Consider the following 15,041-nt stretch of genomic DNA (forward strand, 5'->3'; position numbering starts at 1 on the left):
GGAAACATGAAGCTCATGTCAGGCTGTGTGTGATCAAAGTTAACATATGCATGACAGCGGCCACGCTGAGATGTTTGCTAATTCACCCCGTTTTTAAAATTCCATTTTATTTGTTGTCATTGATTTTGTGTGAGGGAGGGAATAGCCGACCATCAGAGCTCCAGGAGTAAAATGCTGGCGCTGACCTGTGCATAGATAATTCGCCATGAAAGACAATCAATAAATAACAAACACTCCCTAATCAGCCACGGAGCTGACAGAATGACATTCCATTATCCCCAGCTGGCCCAGTGCAGTCAGAACAGCCAAACCTCAAAGGGCCAGGTTTCCCTCAACACACACCCTCTTACCAAAGCTTGTCCAGGCCTTGATGTCACATCACTACACACACATGAACAGACAAATAATTGCCCTTCAGACTCAATGTGTCACTGCTGGCACTGCCACCAAAACCATTTCATAAAATGCAGATAGTGTGTTATAGAGACCAGTTTTGTGAACAACACACTGATTTATGTGACAGCTTGACATAAACATTCCCTGGTGTATTGCATGAAAAGGGTAACTAACATTTGAGTTGAAGTAATTAAACAGCTTTGGTAGACATGCACTCCTCAATTCCTGTTTAGTTTATTGAATTCGGGTAAAGCTCAAATGAGAATTTGATCAAGTTAGGTGCATTATCAACAGACAAGATCCAAAAGTCTCTGTGGGTTTCCACCAGGTGCTTTGGTCTCCCCAAAGTCCAAAAGACCTAGCTTTTAAATATTAGGTTTAGAAATACTCCTGCACAGTACTTCACACTTGACCAAGGCACTGGCCTCAGAAGTAACCTTGCCAGCATTTAAATGAGTGAATAATCAACTAAGTGTTCTGATAAATTAATATGTACCGCTCCTGTAGCCGATTAGATGAATTCACAACTCACCACAGGTCTTTTTTCTTTTTGCTAATTGAGGCTCTCCTCATTAAAATAAATATAACAATCTCATTTGTTCACATTCTTAAAGCAACCTATATGTTTTAACAGTTGTACCAAATTCAAAAAAGATCACATCAGCCATTTAATGGTCACATTCAACACCATCCAGCCCCTGCTACTGAGAAACAAACTGATAGAGATGGGAGCGGACTCACACTTGGTGTCCTGGATCACAAACTGTCTCACAGAGAGACCTCAATATGTCAGGCTGAGGGAATGCATCTCAGAGGCGGTGGTCAGCAGCACAGGAGCACTACAGTGCTGTCCCCTGTCCTATTCACCCTGTACAACACAGACTTCATATATAACTTGGAGTCATGCCACATGCAGACATTCTCTGACAACACTGCAATTGTGGAGCATATCAGGGATGGACAGGGGGAAGAGTGCAGGAGCCTGATGAAGGATGTTGAAGTCTAATCACCTACATATTAACACCTCCAAAACCAAGCAAACGGTGGTAGACTTCCAGAGGCCCAAACCCCACCTGAAGCTGGTGTCCACTGAGGGGGCCTGTGTGGAGCATGTGCTTCCTGAGGGGGCTGGGGTCTTTCAAAATCTACATGAAGCTGCTAAACATGATCTGACATGACAGTCTATCATCACCAGCATCCTTTTCTGTGATGCTGGGGAGGCAGCAGTGACAGGAGAGACGCGTCACGGCTGGGCAAGTTGGTTGCCCAGGACAAGTTGGTTAGGAAAGCTGGTTCTGCAGTGGGTACAAAGCTGGACTCGCTTACATTTGCAGCCGAGAAGAGGGCCTTCAAGAGGCTGCTGTCCATCATGGACAATGTTCATCACCCTCTGCACACCACCATCACCAGGCAGAGGAGTTCATTCAGCAGTAGGCTGCTGTTTCTCTTCTGCTCCACAGACAGACTGAAGAGTTTGTTTGTCCCTTGGGCCATATGACTTTTCAGCTCCTCCCACTGAGGAGGCTTGATCTGGACTTTTGGACACAGATGTGTGATGTCACTACTCAACTTCATAATATTATGATCCCACTTCACTGTGAGACTATACTACTGCACTGTGCACTGTGTTTACCCTTGTTTTAACCTTTGCACACAATGTTCATTCCTGCATATATATATATATATATATATATATGCTTATTGTCATGTCAGTGTAGTTGAGATGCTCAAAGAAAATGATATAAAATAAAATATACAGTGCAGCTCAGCTCATTGTCTTTATCGTCTAAACCACTTGTCATAGCTCCCCACTTGACACACATATTACTTGGATGAGTCAAACTGCTGCCAAGTCTGATTTACCAGTTTACAGCATGCGCAGTCATTTGAATTGGTGTGAGAAATTTCTGATCTTACAGGTGAAGCACTGTTGTTGATGATCCCTTAGTACCCTGAGCTCTCTTTTTGGGATTTTACCTTTATAAATGTGAGCCATTGTCCTTGTCTACACAAATGCTCATTTTTGAAAAAATCAAATTGTCACAGGATGTTTACAACATACAAAAGCAAAAAGCAAAAAAAAAAAAGCATTCATGTGTGTACACTTGTGTGTGTGTTTGCCAATGAGGGTCTCTCGGCCTCCCTTGCTGACTTAGGGGAATGTGGCTATAAAAGCAGTAAAGCTCTCCATGTCTAAACGGTTTACAGCGCACCCCGACTGGGAGGTAACGGCTTTGGTGAATGTATGCAATACTGTCACAGATGTGTGTGTGTGACCTCGTTTTTCTGTGCTTCTCGGGTAAATTATACAAAACAACAGGGTGTAAGGTTATGGTAACGTTCGGCTTTGGTTAAGGGTAGGAGAAGGGTTAGGGTTAGGCAAGTACCTGTTACGGTTAAGTTGAGTGTAAGACTCTTGGAAATAAATGCAAGTCTATGTAGGGACGTAGTAAGTGACAAAAACAAGGATGTGTGTGTGCGTGTGTGAGGCCTGGTATTACTCATATTATTAGAATGTAGGTGGAAAGTAGCTAAGTACATTTACTCAAGGACTGCACTTAAGTACAAGATTGAGGTACTGTATCGGTACTTTATTTGAATATTTTCATGTTCTGCTACTTTACACTCCAACTTCACTATATTTCAGAGAAAATATTATAATTTGTACTCACTACATTTATTAAGATAACTGAAGTTACTTTTTAGAATGAGGTTAATGAAACTAAATACATTATAATTACAAGACTGATTGATCCTTGGTGTAAAATTCACAAGCTACCCAGCAGTAATTCAACATACTGTCTATGCATATAAGGTAGTTAAAATGACCTCTCTCTCTTTTACCAGTTACAATATTAAATGTGATAATAATATGATGTACATGAATGTAAACTCTGTCATTTTGTGTAGTTAATACTTCTACTTTTGTTATGATAAGTATATTTTTTGCTCATACTTTTGTACTTTTACTTAAGTAACACTTTGCATGCAAGACTTTTACTTGTACCAGTGTAGTTTTAGACTGTGATATTTCTACTTTTATTTAAATAAGCAATTGGAGTACTTCCTCCATCAATGGAAACTTAAATCTGTTTATGCAGACACACTGTGGGGACGTGATGTCCTTATGAGGACAAAAGGCAAGTCCCCACAATGTAAATCATTACATTTTAAGCTTGATTTATGGTTCTGCATTTAATCTACATAGAATCTACACTGTAGGTTATGTAAGTGGCCTATGCCATTGTGAGAACTTATACTTATGCCTAGTGTGTCTATGCCACCCTGCAATTACACCTCCAGAACACTAGTTGGAGTCTCTATACTACTGTGTAGTGTTTCTTTGCCACTTACAATCAATGGCAAATGAAACTGAACAGGTCATGTTGGGGTTAAAACTAATAGATACTGAACGGCAGTTATGTTTACTGAAATTACAGCAACACAGATAAAAAAGAAGATACAAGGTAAAGGCTCTATTCCATTATAAAGCCTCGTCCGGTTCTTTCAAACCAGGAACTCCGAGGGACGACTCAGACCACTTGAGTATATAAAAAATATAACCGTGCTGGTTTATTCAAAGAGTCACAGGCAAGAATCAACACTTTAAGTCCAGAGATCTTCCAACCCCCAGGCTGCCCAAGCAGCCCGGAAGCAGAAAAGACCCCCAACCAAGCATTGCTATACAATATTAATCATTTCTGGGCTGTCGAACCGTGACATCACCCGATAAGCAAGCCTTGCAGCTGCTATAACGTTTAGCCAAAACATGAGGAAAAGTCAAGGTGCGTGACTGTTGTTTTCGTGGTGTGTATCTAAAACAATTGGACATAACCTTACACATTAAGACAAATATTAAGACTAGCATTACAGTTGACCCTAACAGCTCTTTTCCTGTAACCTTGACGTGCCTGCAGTCTGCACTGCAGGCTGAACAGTTAACAGCCTGAGCTAGTCAACCTGTCTGCACTAACATTTCTAGACAACAAATCTCTGAATATCTATCTAACTAAGAAATTACCTAACAAAGGTGAGCAATCACAGCTGTTGTTGTCTGGGTCGCCACTGCTTGCTGTTATGTTTCTGGAGAGGTGCACGTCAGGCTACAACTGTGGTGACTGTAGTTCAGTGGGTAGAGCAGTCATCTCCCAACTGGAGGGTCAGAGGTTTGAATCTCGGTGCCGACAGTCCACATGTCGAAGTGTCCTTGGGCAAGACGCTGAACCCCCAATTTGTCTCCCGATGGTTAGAGCCATGGGGTGAGTTGGCGCCGCAGATGGCTGCCTCGGTTCTGTACCGGAAACAAATTCCTTGTGTCTGTAACATACCTGGCCAAATAAAGCTGATTATCTTTACTATTAACAATTTAGACTTGTCAGCATTGACTTGTATAGGGGTTACTGCAGAAATGGTGTTTATTCAGTACAGGCAAATCTTAACTATGCATTGTGCAAAGCTATGCGTACTGCACGCTGATTGGTTGATCCAACTGCTCTAAACCAAGATGTAGCTGCCTGCTGTTGGTCTGCTAGTGGGTACTCATATCTTCGAAGACGTCAGAGCAAATCAGCACCACTTGGCTGTACTGACCACCTGTTCTCAGTCTAAGTGGTTGCTTTCTCCTCTGAAAAATGTCAACACTTAAAAACGTGGCATAAAACCAGTTATAGGATGAAAATTAGCCAGTTTTAAGCATGGCTCAAAATCTCAACATTTCTGTTGCTTGATTTCTTCCTCATTGTCTTCTTTTCTGTACTTTGATGTGTGAGCACCCCCTAGTGACAACGTTGCACACGTATAAATGCAACAGCTATGCAACTGTTTCCAAATGACAAACGCATATGTTCCCACATGTGCAGTGAAAGTATCAGTTCAGTTTACAGCTGTGTCTCCTAAATGTAAATCATTATATTTTAGAGTGATGACTTGCTTTATTGTTGGGGTAAATCCTGAGGAAAGGTATGCAAGTCAATGTAATGTCCCCTGAAGGAGCTGTGTGTTGGAAACAAACAGCCTCATGTGTTTCCTGAGGAGGAAACCTGCCCCCCAGTACAGCAGAGTGGGTCACTGGGGGGTTTAGTAGGTGTGTGTTTCCATTTGACAAGGTAACAATGGAGCCAGTGGTGTTTCACTGGTGTGAATCACTCCCATTCAAAACTTGAAAAGCAGTATGAGTATGATAGACAAGGAACAATTAGCATTGTAAAGAGAGAATTTAGCAGCATAAACAAAGCCTCTTACCATGTGCTGTTGTATAGCAGAATATATCCCTTGCAACACTACTGGGTGATTGTGTTTGAATAAAGGATGAATAGCTTTTGTGTGTCAACAAGCATGATTCTGCAGATTATGTGTAATCTTCTGTTTTGTGTTTGTGTGTGTGTCCAGTATGTGGATGTGTGTGTGGGCTCTCTCAGTGCAGGCTCCTATTTCAGAAAGCCACCTCATCATTCATGCATGCCAACATGAGCAGCTAGTTTTTATAAAGTGCCAATATGTAACATGCACTGAAAATAAGTGTGGTATCACATTGCTTCTGTGCATGCCAAACCATTAAGTAGGTTTTTTCTTTTTTTAAATTAATGCTAAGATGGAAATGGAAAGTTGTGAGTCATGTCTCTGTCTCATGCTGCATTTTAGAAATTAAACATTCTTAATTAATCTAATGGAGCTAATGTGGTGATACTTCCTGTCTGGGATCCTCTGCTTGAAATCCTTGTGTAACCTGAGAGGTACCTAACAAAACTAAGAGGTGCTCGAGAGCAAAGTGTTACACGCTGCCACAGGCCTCTGGACCTCTTCCTTACTGACATCACAGCCTTGGCTGGATGGGCTGCCTCAGAGGCTGATGAAACATGAAAACAGACAATATGATGTCATTGGAAGGCCACTGCTAAAATGCTAATTACCTAAACACGTATTGCAGTTCACAATTTAACAGCCATACTACATTTCAAAACCATTTCTGTCCAAGAAAAATATGTGCACAGTATCTAGTGACAACTTGAAGTTTTCAAATGAATACTTTTGGGAGTTGAGGTTTAATTATTTAAATGGCTCAGTGGTAAGTACTCTGAGCTTTTTCCTGCACAGGGCTACCATCTCTCACTTCTTCTCAACTGCATGTCACACATTTTCTCTGAGCACTCAGGGCCAAAATGAGTTTCAGTCATGGATCATGGCAAGTAATGAAATAATCCCAAAATGACACTGTGAAATTGCTGGATGAGAGAAGGTGCCGCTTGTCAGGCAGCTGATTCTATTCCCCCATCTATCTGCGATCTGTTGAAGTCACACACTATCAAGGAGAAGTGCCGCTGCTGTATATATTTGTTTGAGATGTGCTGGCTGGTGACAGGGGGTGAAATCAGCCGTGTGGGAGTTATCGGATGTTCCAGTTTGTGCGCCCATAAAATCGACACGAGACACCCCCCCTATTTCTCCCACCACTCATTTCTATGGGCAGCAGATGGTTAAAGGTGGGGAGTTGAAAGAGCAAACAAGAAGGCAACGGCCACTCACTGACTTAACCTCTGTCATCAGAGTGCTCTGGTGTCAGCACGCGAATCAAATCAAGATGAATGGGGCCTATCCCGGCCGTTGGAGGCTTGCCCCATTGGGCCCAATTTCATCAGCGCCAGTAACTGTTCATATAGAAAGATTAATAGAGCATCCGACCATGCCACTGTGCAAGGAGGAACCACAGTTGCATACAAATAGGTTCCCGCTCGACGGGTGAGTAGGAAGAATAGGTGAAAGCACCTCTGAGGGGGCCTCTGTTCTGACGCCTAATTGATAAGGCTTCACAGTGGCATATTCATTTGTGAGACTTTATTGTTTTAATTGTGTTACACTTTGTCGCTGATCTACTGTCTGCTCCTTCCATCTCTCTTGCATCTGCGCTGTAATCGTACTGTGGTTTACATGGACATTTGTATGGGACCAAGGACCAGGAGGCCTTATAAGTGCCTGGATTGGCTCACTGCCCAGGTGCATTAAAAAATCTGGCATACTTTCCAGTGAAATATAAAAGTCATGTGCTAAGCTTGTATATGCAGATTGAATGGAATTCAAGGTGATCTCTGTAAATAATATACAAATCTTCAAATCTTTTTATATTACATAAAAGCAGTTAACAGTTCAAATCAGATACAATCAGTGATTTTAAGGCAGCCAGTTCATAGGCTCAGTTTTGTCAAGGTTAAACTGTTGCTTTGCCTCCAGCTATTATCCCGCCATGGTCGTGTTGACAAGCTTATGTTTATGCTGTTGCAACATCCCTTCATGGTTCAGGATTTAATCATGTTAATGGTGTAAGCTGTTCTGTGCACTATTGTTTTTGAGTATTTGTTTGTGTGTGTGCGTCCTCATTCATTCTCACTCTCTCGATTTCCCTCTCTCACTCTCTCTTGCTCTCTGTCTTTTTTTTTTTTTTGGTCCAATTTGGTTCAAGAGTACAGTGCAAGGTCTGCAAATACAATTTTGGCCTTGTTAAGCAGCTCCACTTCTTTATTGGAAGTATCTGAGTAAAGTCCTTTTTGTTTTTTGGTTGCTTATTTTTTGCTCTCCTTAATATGATTAGAATGAAGTTGGTTGTGACTGTCGCAGCTGCTGTGTTAAAAGTGACCCATCTGGGTCACATCAACACACCCAAGCCCACCCATACACTCCCCACCTTCCCTAACCTCCACTTGCATTGAAAGTATCTGGGAAACACCGCAGAGCAGGTAACTTCATCTCAGTCACTAGTTAATATGTGCACAGCTGTATTTTCACAAGACAGATGATTTCTGTATTTTCATGTTAGTGCACTAATAAGTGACCAGCAACATGAAGCCTAAATCAAAAATCTATTCATCCACAGGAATCAGATGTGATGTCACATGTATGCTGCATCACAGCGAATATCATTGTGAAAAAAAACTCACAATCTTGAGATACTTTGAGTATTTTCATATTGTGCTACTTTATACTTTTATTCAACTACATCTCATAGGACAATATTGTACATTTACTGTAAATTCAAGTTCTTTATTTTACAGGTAAAATTAATGACTACTTTGATTTTCGATGCAAAATATATGATCAGCTTTTAAAATTACAGTTCGAAGGTCTTGCATACTGTACCACACAGTTTAGTTTCGTGTTTCGTTGTTTTAGTTTTAGTTTTATAGTCTAAGGTAACTAGACTTACTTAGTTTGGACTAAATTCTTCTGGGATTTATGAGAGCTCACCATGTATTAATAAAAATAATCTGTAAACTGGTTTTCTGAGTTATTATAATAATTATTAATATAACAACAATGATTATTATTATTATTGTTCTTGATTATTCAAATACTTGATTCTGTCTATTTTTGAGTACTTGGAATTTATTTATCAGGATGTGTGTGCGGTGCTTGTTCTCATGGTGTTATGCTCTGTTCTCTATTGATGCTTGAGGTACTGAAATTTGTTTATCAAGATATGTGTGTGGTGTTTGTTTCTCATGGTGTTATGTTGTTTGTTCTCCATTGCTGCTGAAACACGGAAATTTCCCCATTGAGGGATCAATAAAGTACCTACCTACCTACCTAAAATCATATCCTTTTATACACAAAAGATTTATTTTTTTATCAGGATTTAACAATCCTTTATTTTTGACATGTTAAGGACATTCTGCTGATAATCTTTCTGTACTTCACACAAATAGATTTATATTTCAATACACTAAACACGATTATGACATGATGGATGCCTGGGACAGACATAAAAACTGCTGTTGGATGAAACGTGCACATGATTATCTCTCTGTTCACTCTGGAGTTAAAAGGTGGCTGTGCAGTGTACCCTCTGCCCACAGTATCCTTTTGTGCAGATATTGTGCAAAATAGTATAGAGCACAAAGATATAAGAGGGAACCATCAAGAATCCGTGAAGCAGTTTACATTTTCCATATTATGTTGAGTGAAATTATATGCAAAACAAATGTTAGGCTGTGTCAGGACAAAATTAAAAATGCAATCAGGACATCTATACCTTAAATTAGTTTTTAGACTTAGCAATAAATGAATTGCCTCATGGGCCCCCTGACTCATTGTCCCTTTGGCCTGTGCCTGGTTGGCCTATTTAGTAATCCATCCATGACAGAGAAACCCATATAAAATATGTTTTGTTTGTTGTTGTCGATGATGGATGTGGTTGTGGTGCTACACAGTCAGTTCCTACTCTCCAGTGCCACCATATGGGTAGCACAAAAAGAGTAAACCTAATGAGATCAGTGCAGATTTCACTGTGTCTCTCTGCTCCTCTGTTTTCTCTATCTGCAGACACAGTCATAGTTAGGCTAGTATAGATCTAGTTAGGTAGGCACACTGTTCTTGGTGCACCATAACTTAGACCACTGTAACTGCTATGCCCCTGTTCCTAGCTGATAGAGAATGTTGTTTCATAATTTGACTTCCTCACTCTCATCTCTTTCTCTTCCTCTCTCACACACCCCTGGTCACTGGCATCACTCTTGTTGTGGTTCAGAGACTTGCATTAATGAATTCAATAAATAAAGTGCCACACCAGCCCAATCCATTATGTGCATTCATTTCAGAACAAAACACTAATCACTTCTGCTGTACAGTATTTACTAAGGCAGCAGCTCCAGTCAGAGTGAAGCTCTTATGACAACTAACACAGCTTTAGGGGCCGCTTTGAAACATGCTGACCCATCTATTACTGTCTCCATCAAACTGGCTGCCACTAATGGCACCTCACACTTGACTCTCTCTCTACTTAACTTCACTGTGAATGTACAGACACACACACACATGCAGTGCGGTAGAGGGTTTGTGGATTGCAGACAAGAATCAATTCATATCAATTATACATGCTTAGCAAGGTGTGTTAATTCACATGCCTGATTACACTTCTCCATATTCAGCACAAACCATGACTTCTATAATATGCCAATCACCTCTTGTATATTGTTCCTCTAAAGGTATCTTCTCACAAATTAGGTCTTTAATCATTAACCCAAAATTTGGTTTATGTAATTATTATCTATTTTTTGGTTGGTTAGTTAATTTTTGTATTGATGTCAGTCTGCCTCAAGTTAAATTGGGAAACTCTAACAAAAGACAGGTTTGTAAAGTCTAGTGAACAAGTCCACTGATACTTACACTTTGTATCTATATGATGTGTTAAATTAACCTAATACAGAAATACGAGGAGTTGATCAACTCTACTGCCCTACAAAGGCATGCCCTCTTCTTCTTCATTACTTCTGAAGACCACTGCTCCCTGCATTTATACAGTAAAAGACCTATAGGTCAGTGAAGAAAAACAACAACATGCTAATTTCCACTGTTTCACCTGTCCATCCTTGCTCATTCTTGTGCAGATTTTCTCCTTCCTCCTCAGCTGTTTCGCTGAATTCCTCTCACCCTCCTTTCACCCAATCCCACGATGGGCCTTGGCGGCAGCCCTGGGGCCCTGATCCCATGTCAGAGGCAGCATGTTGCTACCAGAGTTCACCCCAGAGCACGTCTGCCTGCATAATTAAAGAAGTGAATCAAGCCACTCTGTTCAGAAAGAACAAGCGTAGCCCTGCTTCTCCCTCGCCACCCCCACTCCTCTCTCTCCCAGCCTTCCTCTCTTCCTGCTTGCTGTACACGGCTTAACGCGAGCGTGTCATGACTATAACAAAGGTGAGCGGAAGATGGTAATTAAAAATTAAAGTGGACAAGGGGCTGGATACACCTCTTTTATGCAGTTAAGGTAGAAAAAAGAAAAGGAGTGCTGGTGGCAAACCAAATGAGCCTGCCTTTTCCTGTAGGTACTGCTGCTAATGTCGCTGCTTCTGACTGATTTAGGTCTGATAGCAGAACACCTCTCAAAGCCAACTGTTGCAACATCACCTGCTTCTTTGTACAGTCCTTGTACTAAACCCTCCATCATGCAGCAGAGAGGTTTTCCTACATTTTCGACATTTAGCTTACAATCTAGATCCCCACATGATATGTGGTGAAAATATAAGAACTGCAGGGCTCAAATACTGTAGCAAACTCATGTAGTCAGAAACAGACATACAGTGAATAAAGGTCTTAAGGTTATAATCCAAAAGAAAGGACAATAGTTTGTTTTCATTTAAGTGCACACACACACATGCACACACAGTGTAAATCTCCCTCAAAGTCACAATGCAGAGTAAATTTCAATTTAGGAGTAATTTAAAATTTACATTCATCTTAGACTATACATTTATCTTGGCAAAATGCTTTACTGCTCTTTTGTTATCTGCCTCACAGCTAATTATGAACTAACCTAAGTCCTATCACAAAACTTGAGGTGTACATTAACAAATCGCATAATGGCATTCTCCAAATGGCCATCTAGATTATCCAAACCTGGATATCTGAAGTAAAGAGCTCCAATGGCACATTTAGTTGTGTCTTTTTCCAAGTGCTTCTTGTTAAGTCTGTGTAGAAAGGCAGTGAAAAAGGCAGGGAAAGCTGTAACCTGGAAGTCTGGGCCAGCAGACTGGAGTCTATTAAAGTGATCGCTGCAAGTAGTCCTAAATCATTCAAATGATGTAAACACTTTGTTGTTATTTGCTCCCACCGTTTGGCCACCAGTGCAGTTTTAAAGAATTACCTGAACCATTTACATAGCAGCAGGCCACAGTTGGACTATTGGATTTTATGTTGCCTAAATATAATTTAGGTCTCCGAAGCGCGAAAAAACTGCATAGTGTTTTAGGAGTGATAACAACCTCTTGCATTTACATATACATTTACTTTGTCTCTTGTCACAATGTCTTAACCTCTCTGTCCCTGTTGCAGCTGTAAATGAACCTGTCTGAGATGCCTTTCCTACCCACACACACACACATTCTTCACTTCTTCCTCTCCTTCTCATCCTTTTTCTAAATTGCAACCCAATATTTCTGGACCTCTGATGCAATTATGCCACCTCGATTGCCTTGATGTGGAAGCGGGATGGGAAAAGAAAAAAAAAAACAGCTGCACACAAAGCCTGCCTTTTGTGTATCAAGAAAATAAAGGCTTGAAATTGCACTGCTCTGTCTCTCCCTCTCCTTCTCATACACACAAACACACTGTCATCCCGTCTGGGTCACATACACAAACACATTCGGCAGACAGCTAGGCATCCCTGAGATGGGACAGGATAAAAGTGGACAGTTTCTATTATCAATAACAAGATAAAATACAGAGGTCTTTTATCTCTTAAAATGTAAATTTATACAAGGCTCCACACCTCCATGCTGTAAATATCTAACATCTCTTAAGACCACAGAACTAGACTCAATTGATTTTTCTCCCTCCTCCTGGTTGCAACCATCTGCAAAATCTCCAAGTCTGGCATAATATCAATGATGAAATTAAAAATCCTCCATTTGTCTAAACCATGAGGGAGATCACCCCAGTTCGAGCCGTTTACTCTTTAAATTATATGATTGATTTCCTTTAAGCTTATTTGTTTATTTCAATGTTCATATCTGCTCTATCTAAATCATTTCTCAAGTTTATTCTATTGATTTCCTGGGGACACTGGCCTTTCTCTTTCTTTCGGTAACCTTGCCTTAACCATATCAGTTTCCTTCAGGGCTCATTTGCATGAAATAAGCTAGGAAAATGCATTGATTTCCCCCTTTACACTTTGGTGTCCAGTTCCTGGTTATTTGTGATGAATGCACCCAGTATTTCATGGTACTAAGGCTGAAGAATAATGAGCTCATAGTGTTGCAGGAATTTGAGTACATTTACTCATACTCTTGCAACTATGCACATTTAGCAAACCAAGAGGACTGAGAATTCTCATGTCTTTTAGGGTAATTACTATGGCAGGAACTCTCTATGAGTTCATGTCATTTCAATTTATGCAGAAGTATAGCGATTATAGAAATCTTGTAGTGGAAAATCATATTACCATTACAACTGCAATGGCATGGTATAGTTGTTTTATTCTGTAAAGATCCTTTCTAAAAGCTTTTTTGCATGGCCCAAGAAAGAAACCCAGAGTTTTGAAGTATTTTGGATAGATTGATTTGGAACTAAACCAAAAACAAACTGTTTTCTACATTGTATGGGTTTCCTGCCCTGCCTGTGGCACTCGCCCCACAAACCAATTTGGTGTTGTACTGGACTAGATTATATTCAGAGATGACTATATCAGGATCAGGATATGTCCTTTAAATCACACATAAACCAAGTCTCTAGAACTGCCTTCTTTCACCTGCGCAATATTGCAAAAATCAGGAGCATCCTGTCTCAGAGTGATGCTGAAAAACTGGTCCATGCATTTGTTACTTCCAGGCTGGACTACTGTAACTCTTTACTATCAGGATGTCCCAATAATTCCCTAAAAAGCCTCCAGTTAATCCAAAATGCTGCAGCCAGAGTACTGACAGGAACTAGCAAGAGAGATCATATCTCTCCCATATTAGCTTCTCTCCACTGGCTCCCTGTAAAATTCAGAATAGAATTCAAAATCCTGTATTGACCCGCCTAACCTGCTAATAAGAACACACAAGCAGTCAAGTGACAATTTAAGAACTGACACATTGCCACAAGATTCTTCATCTCTATGTCAGGTGGCATCTAGCTATCAAACACCCTCAGGGGGGTGCTTTCAAAATGTTGTTAAATATTTAGACATCCACTCAGGCGGGACCCACCAGTGAGGCGGTGAATGTGTTCATGTATGGAAGGGTCTGTCTGTCTGGGAGGTTGCCAGGTTCCAGTGGGACAGAGATGTTCATGCTTCAGTAGAGCTTCAAAAGCATCTGTGCCTAAAGAAAGTGGGACACAGTGAAGCTCAGCGCTAATAATGTGTAGCTGTCGCTAAGTGCCTGGGGACTGGTTTAGCTAGTCTGCAGCAAATACAGATTTTTGCTTGTATACATGAACATACATTCACCGGCCACTTTATTAGGTACATCTGTACAATTGTATGCACTTCAATGCAACACTTCCACCTTAACATCTGTGTTTATGAAGCTCAAAATGTTTTAGTTTTTGGTGAAATTGTCATAAATGTATAAATTCAATTCTATGTTTATTATTGAGCTTGTGGTTAAAGGTGGTGTTGTCCTGGAGTATGTTATATTCAGATATATTTGTCCTCTCCAACTACATACATGCGAGGGTCAGAATATTAGGAACACCTCTGAATATAGTGTAGTCCAATATAACACCACCTTTAACAATTACCTCAATAATAAACATATTATTGAATTTATATGTAGTAATCTGATTATTCACAGAATCAGAGTATTGTTTTCTTTTGTTTACCAGAGCGTATTTTGTCTTTATGGTGATGCAGTAAGGTATTTGTTCTCATCACATGATAAATCATTAGGCAATTTCATCGTTTATTATAAATGAGTTAAAATGTGCAGTTGCACAGTGTTATAGCCATTTTATATGGGTGTTGAGGAATTTATTGTTGGTATCTCATGTTCTATTAATTCATAATGTTTTGAGTGTACCACAAAAGAAGACAACCGAAAAAAGGGGAGAAGAAGAAGGGAGAAGACGCGCGAAGCGGGCGGAGGAGAACGGAAAAAGAGGGCACGGCAATGGCCGCCGAGGGTGTGTGGCTGTGAAGTATTCAAAACATAAAGAAAGTGCTCAGACTCGATCCTCAGCAA

The sequence above is a fragment of the Monopterus albus genome, unplaced genomic scaffold, assembly GCF_001952655.1.
Source record: "Monopterus albus unplaced genomic scaffold, M_albus_1.0 scaffold33.1, whole genome shotgun sequence".
Lineage (NCBI taxonomy): Eukaryota > Metazoa > Chordata > Actinopteri > Synbranchiformes > Synbranchidae > Monopterus > Monopterus albus.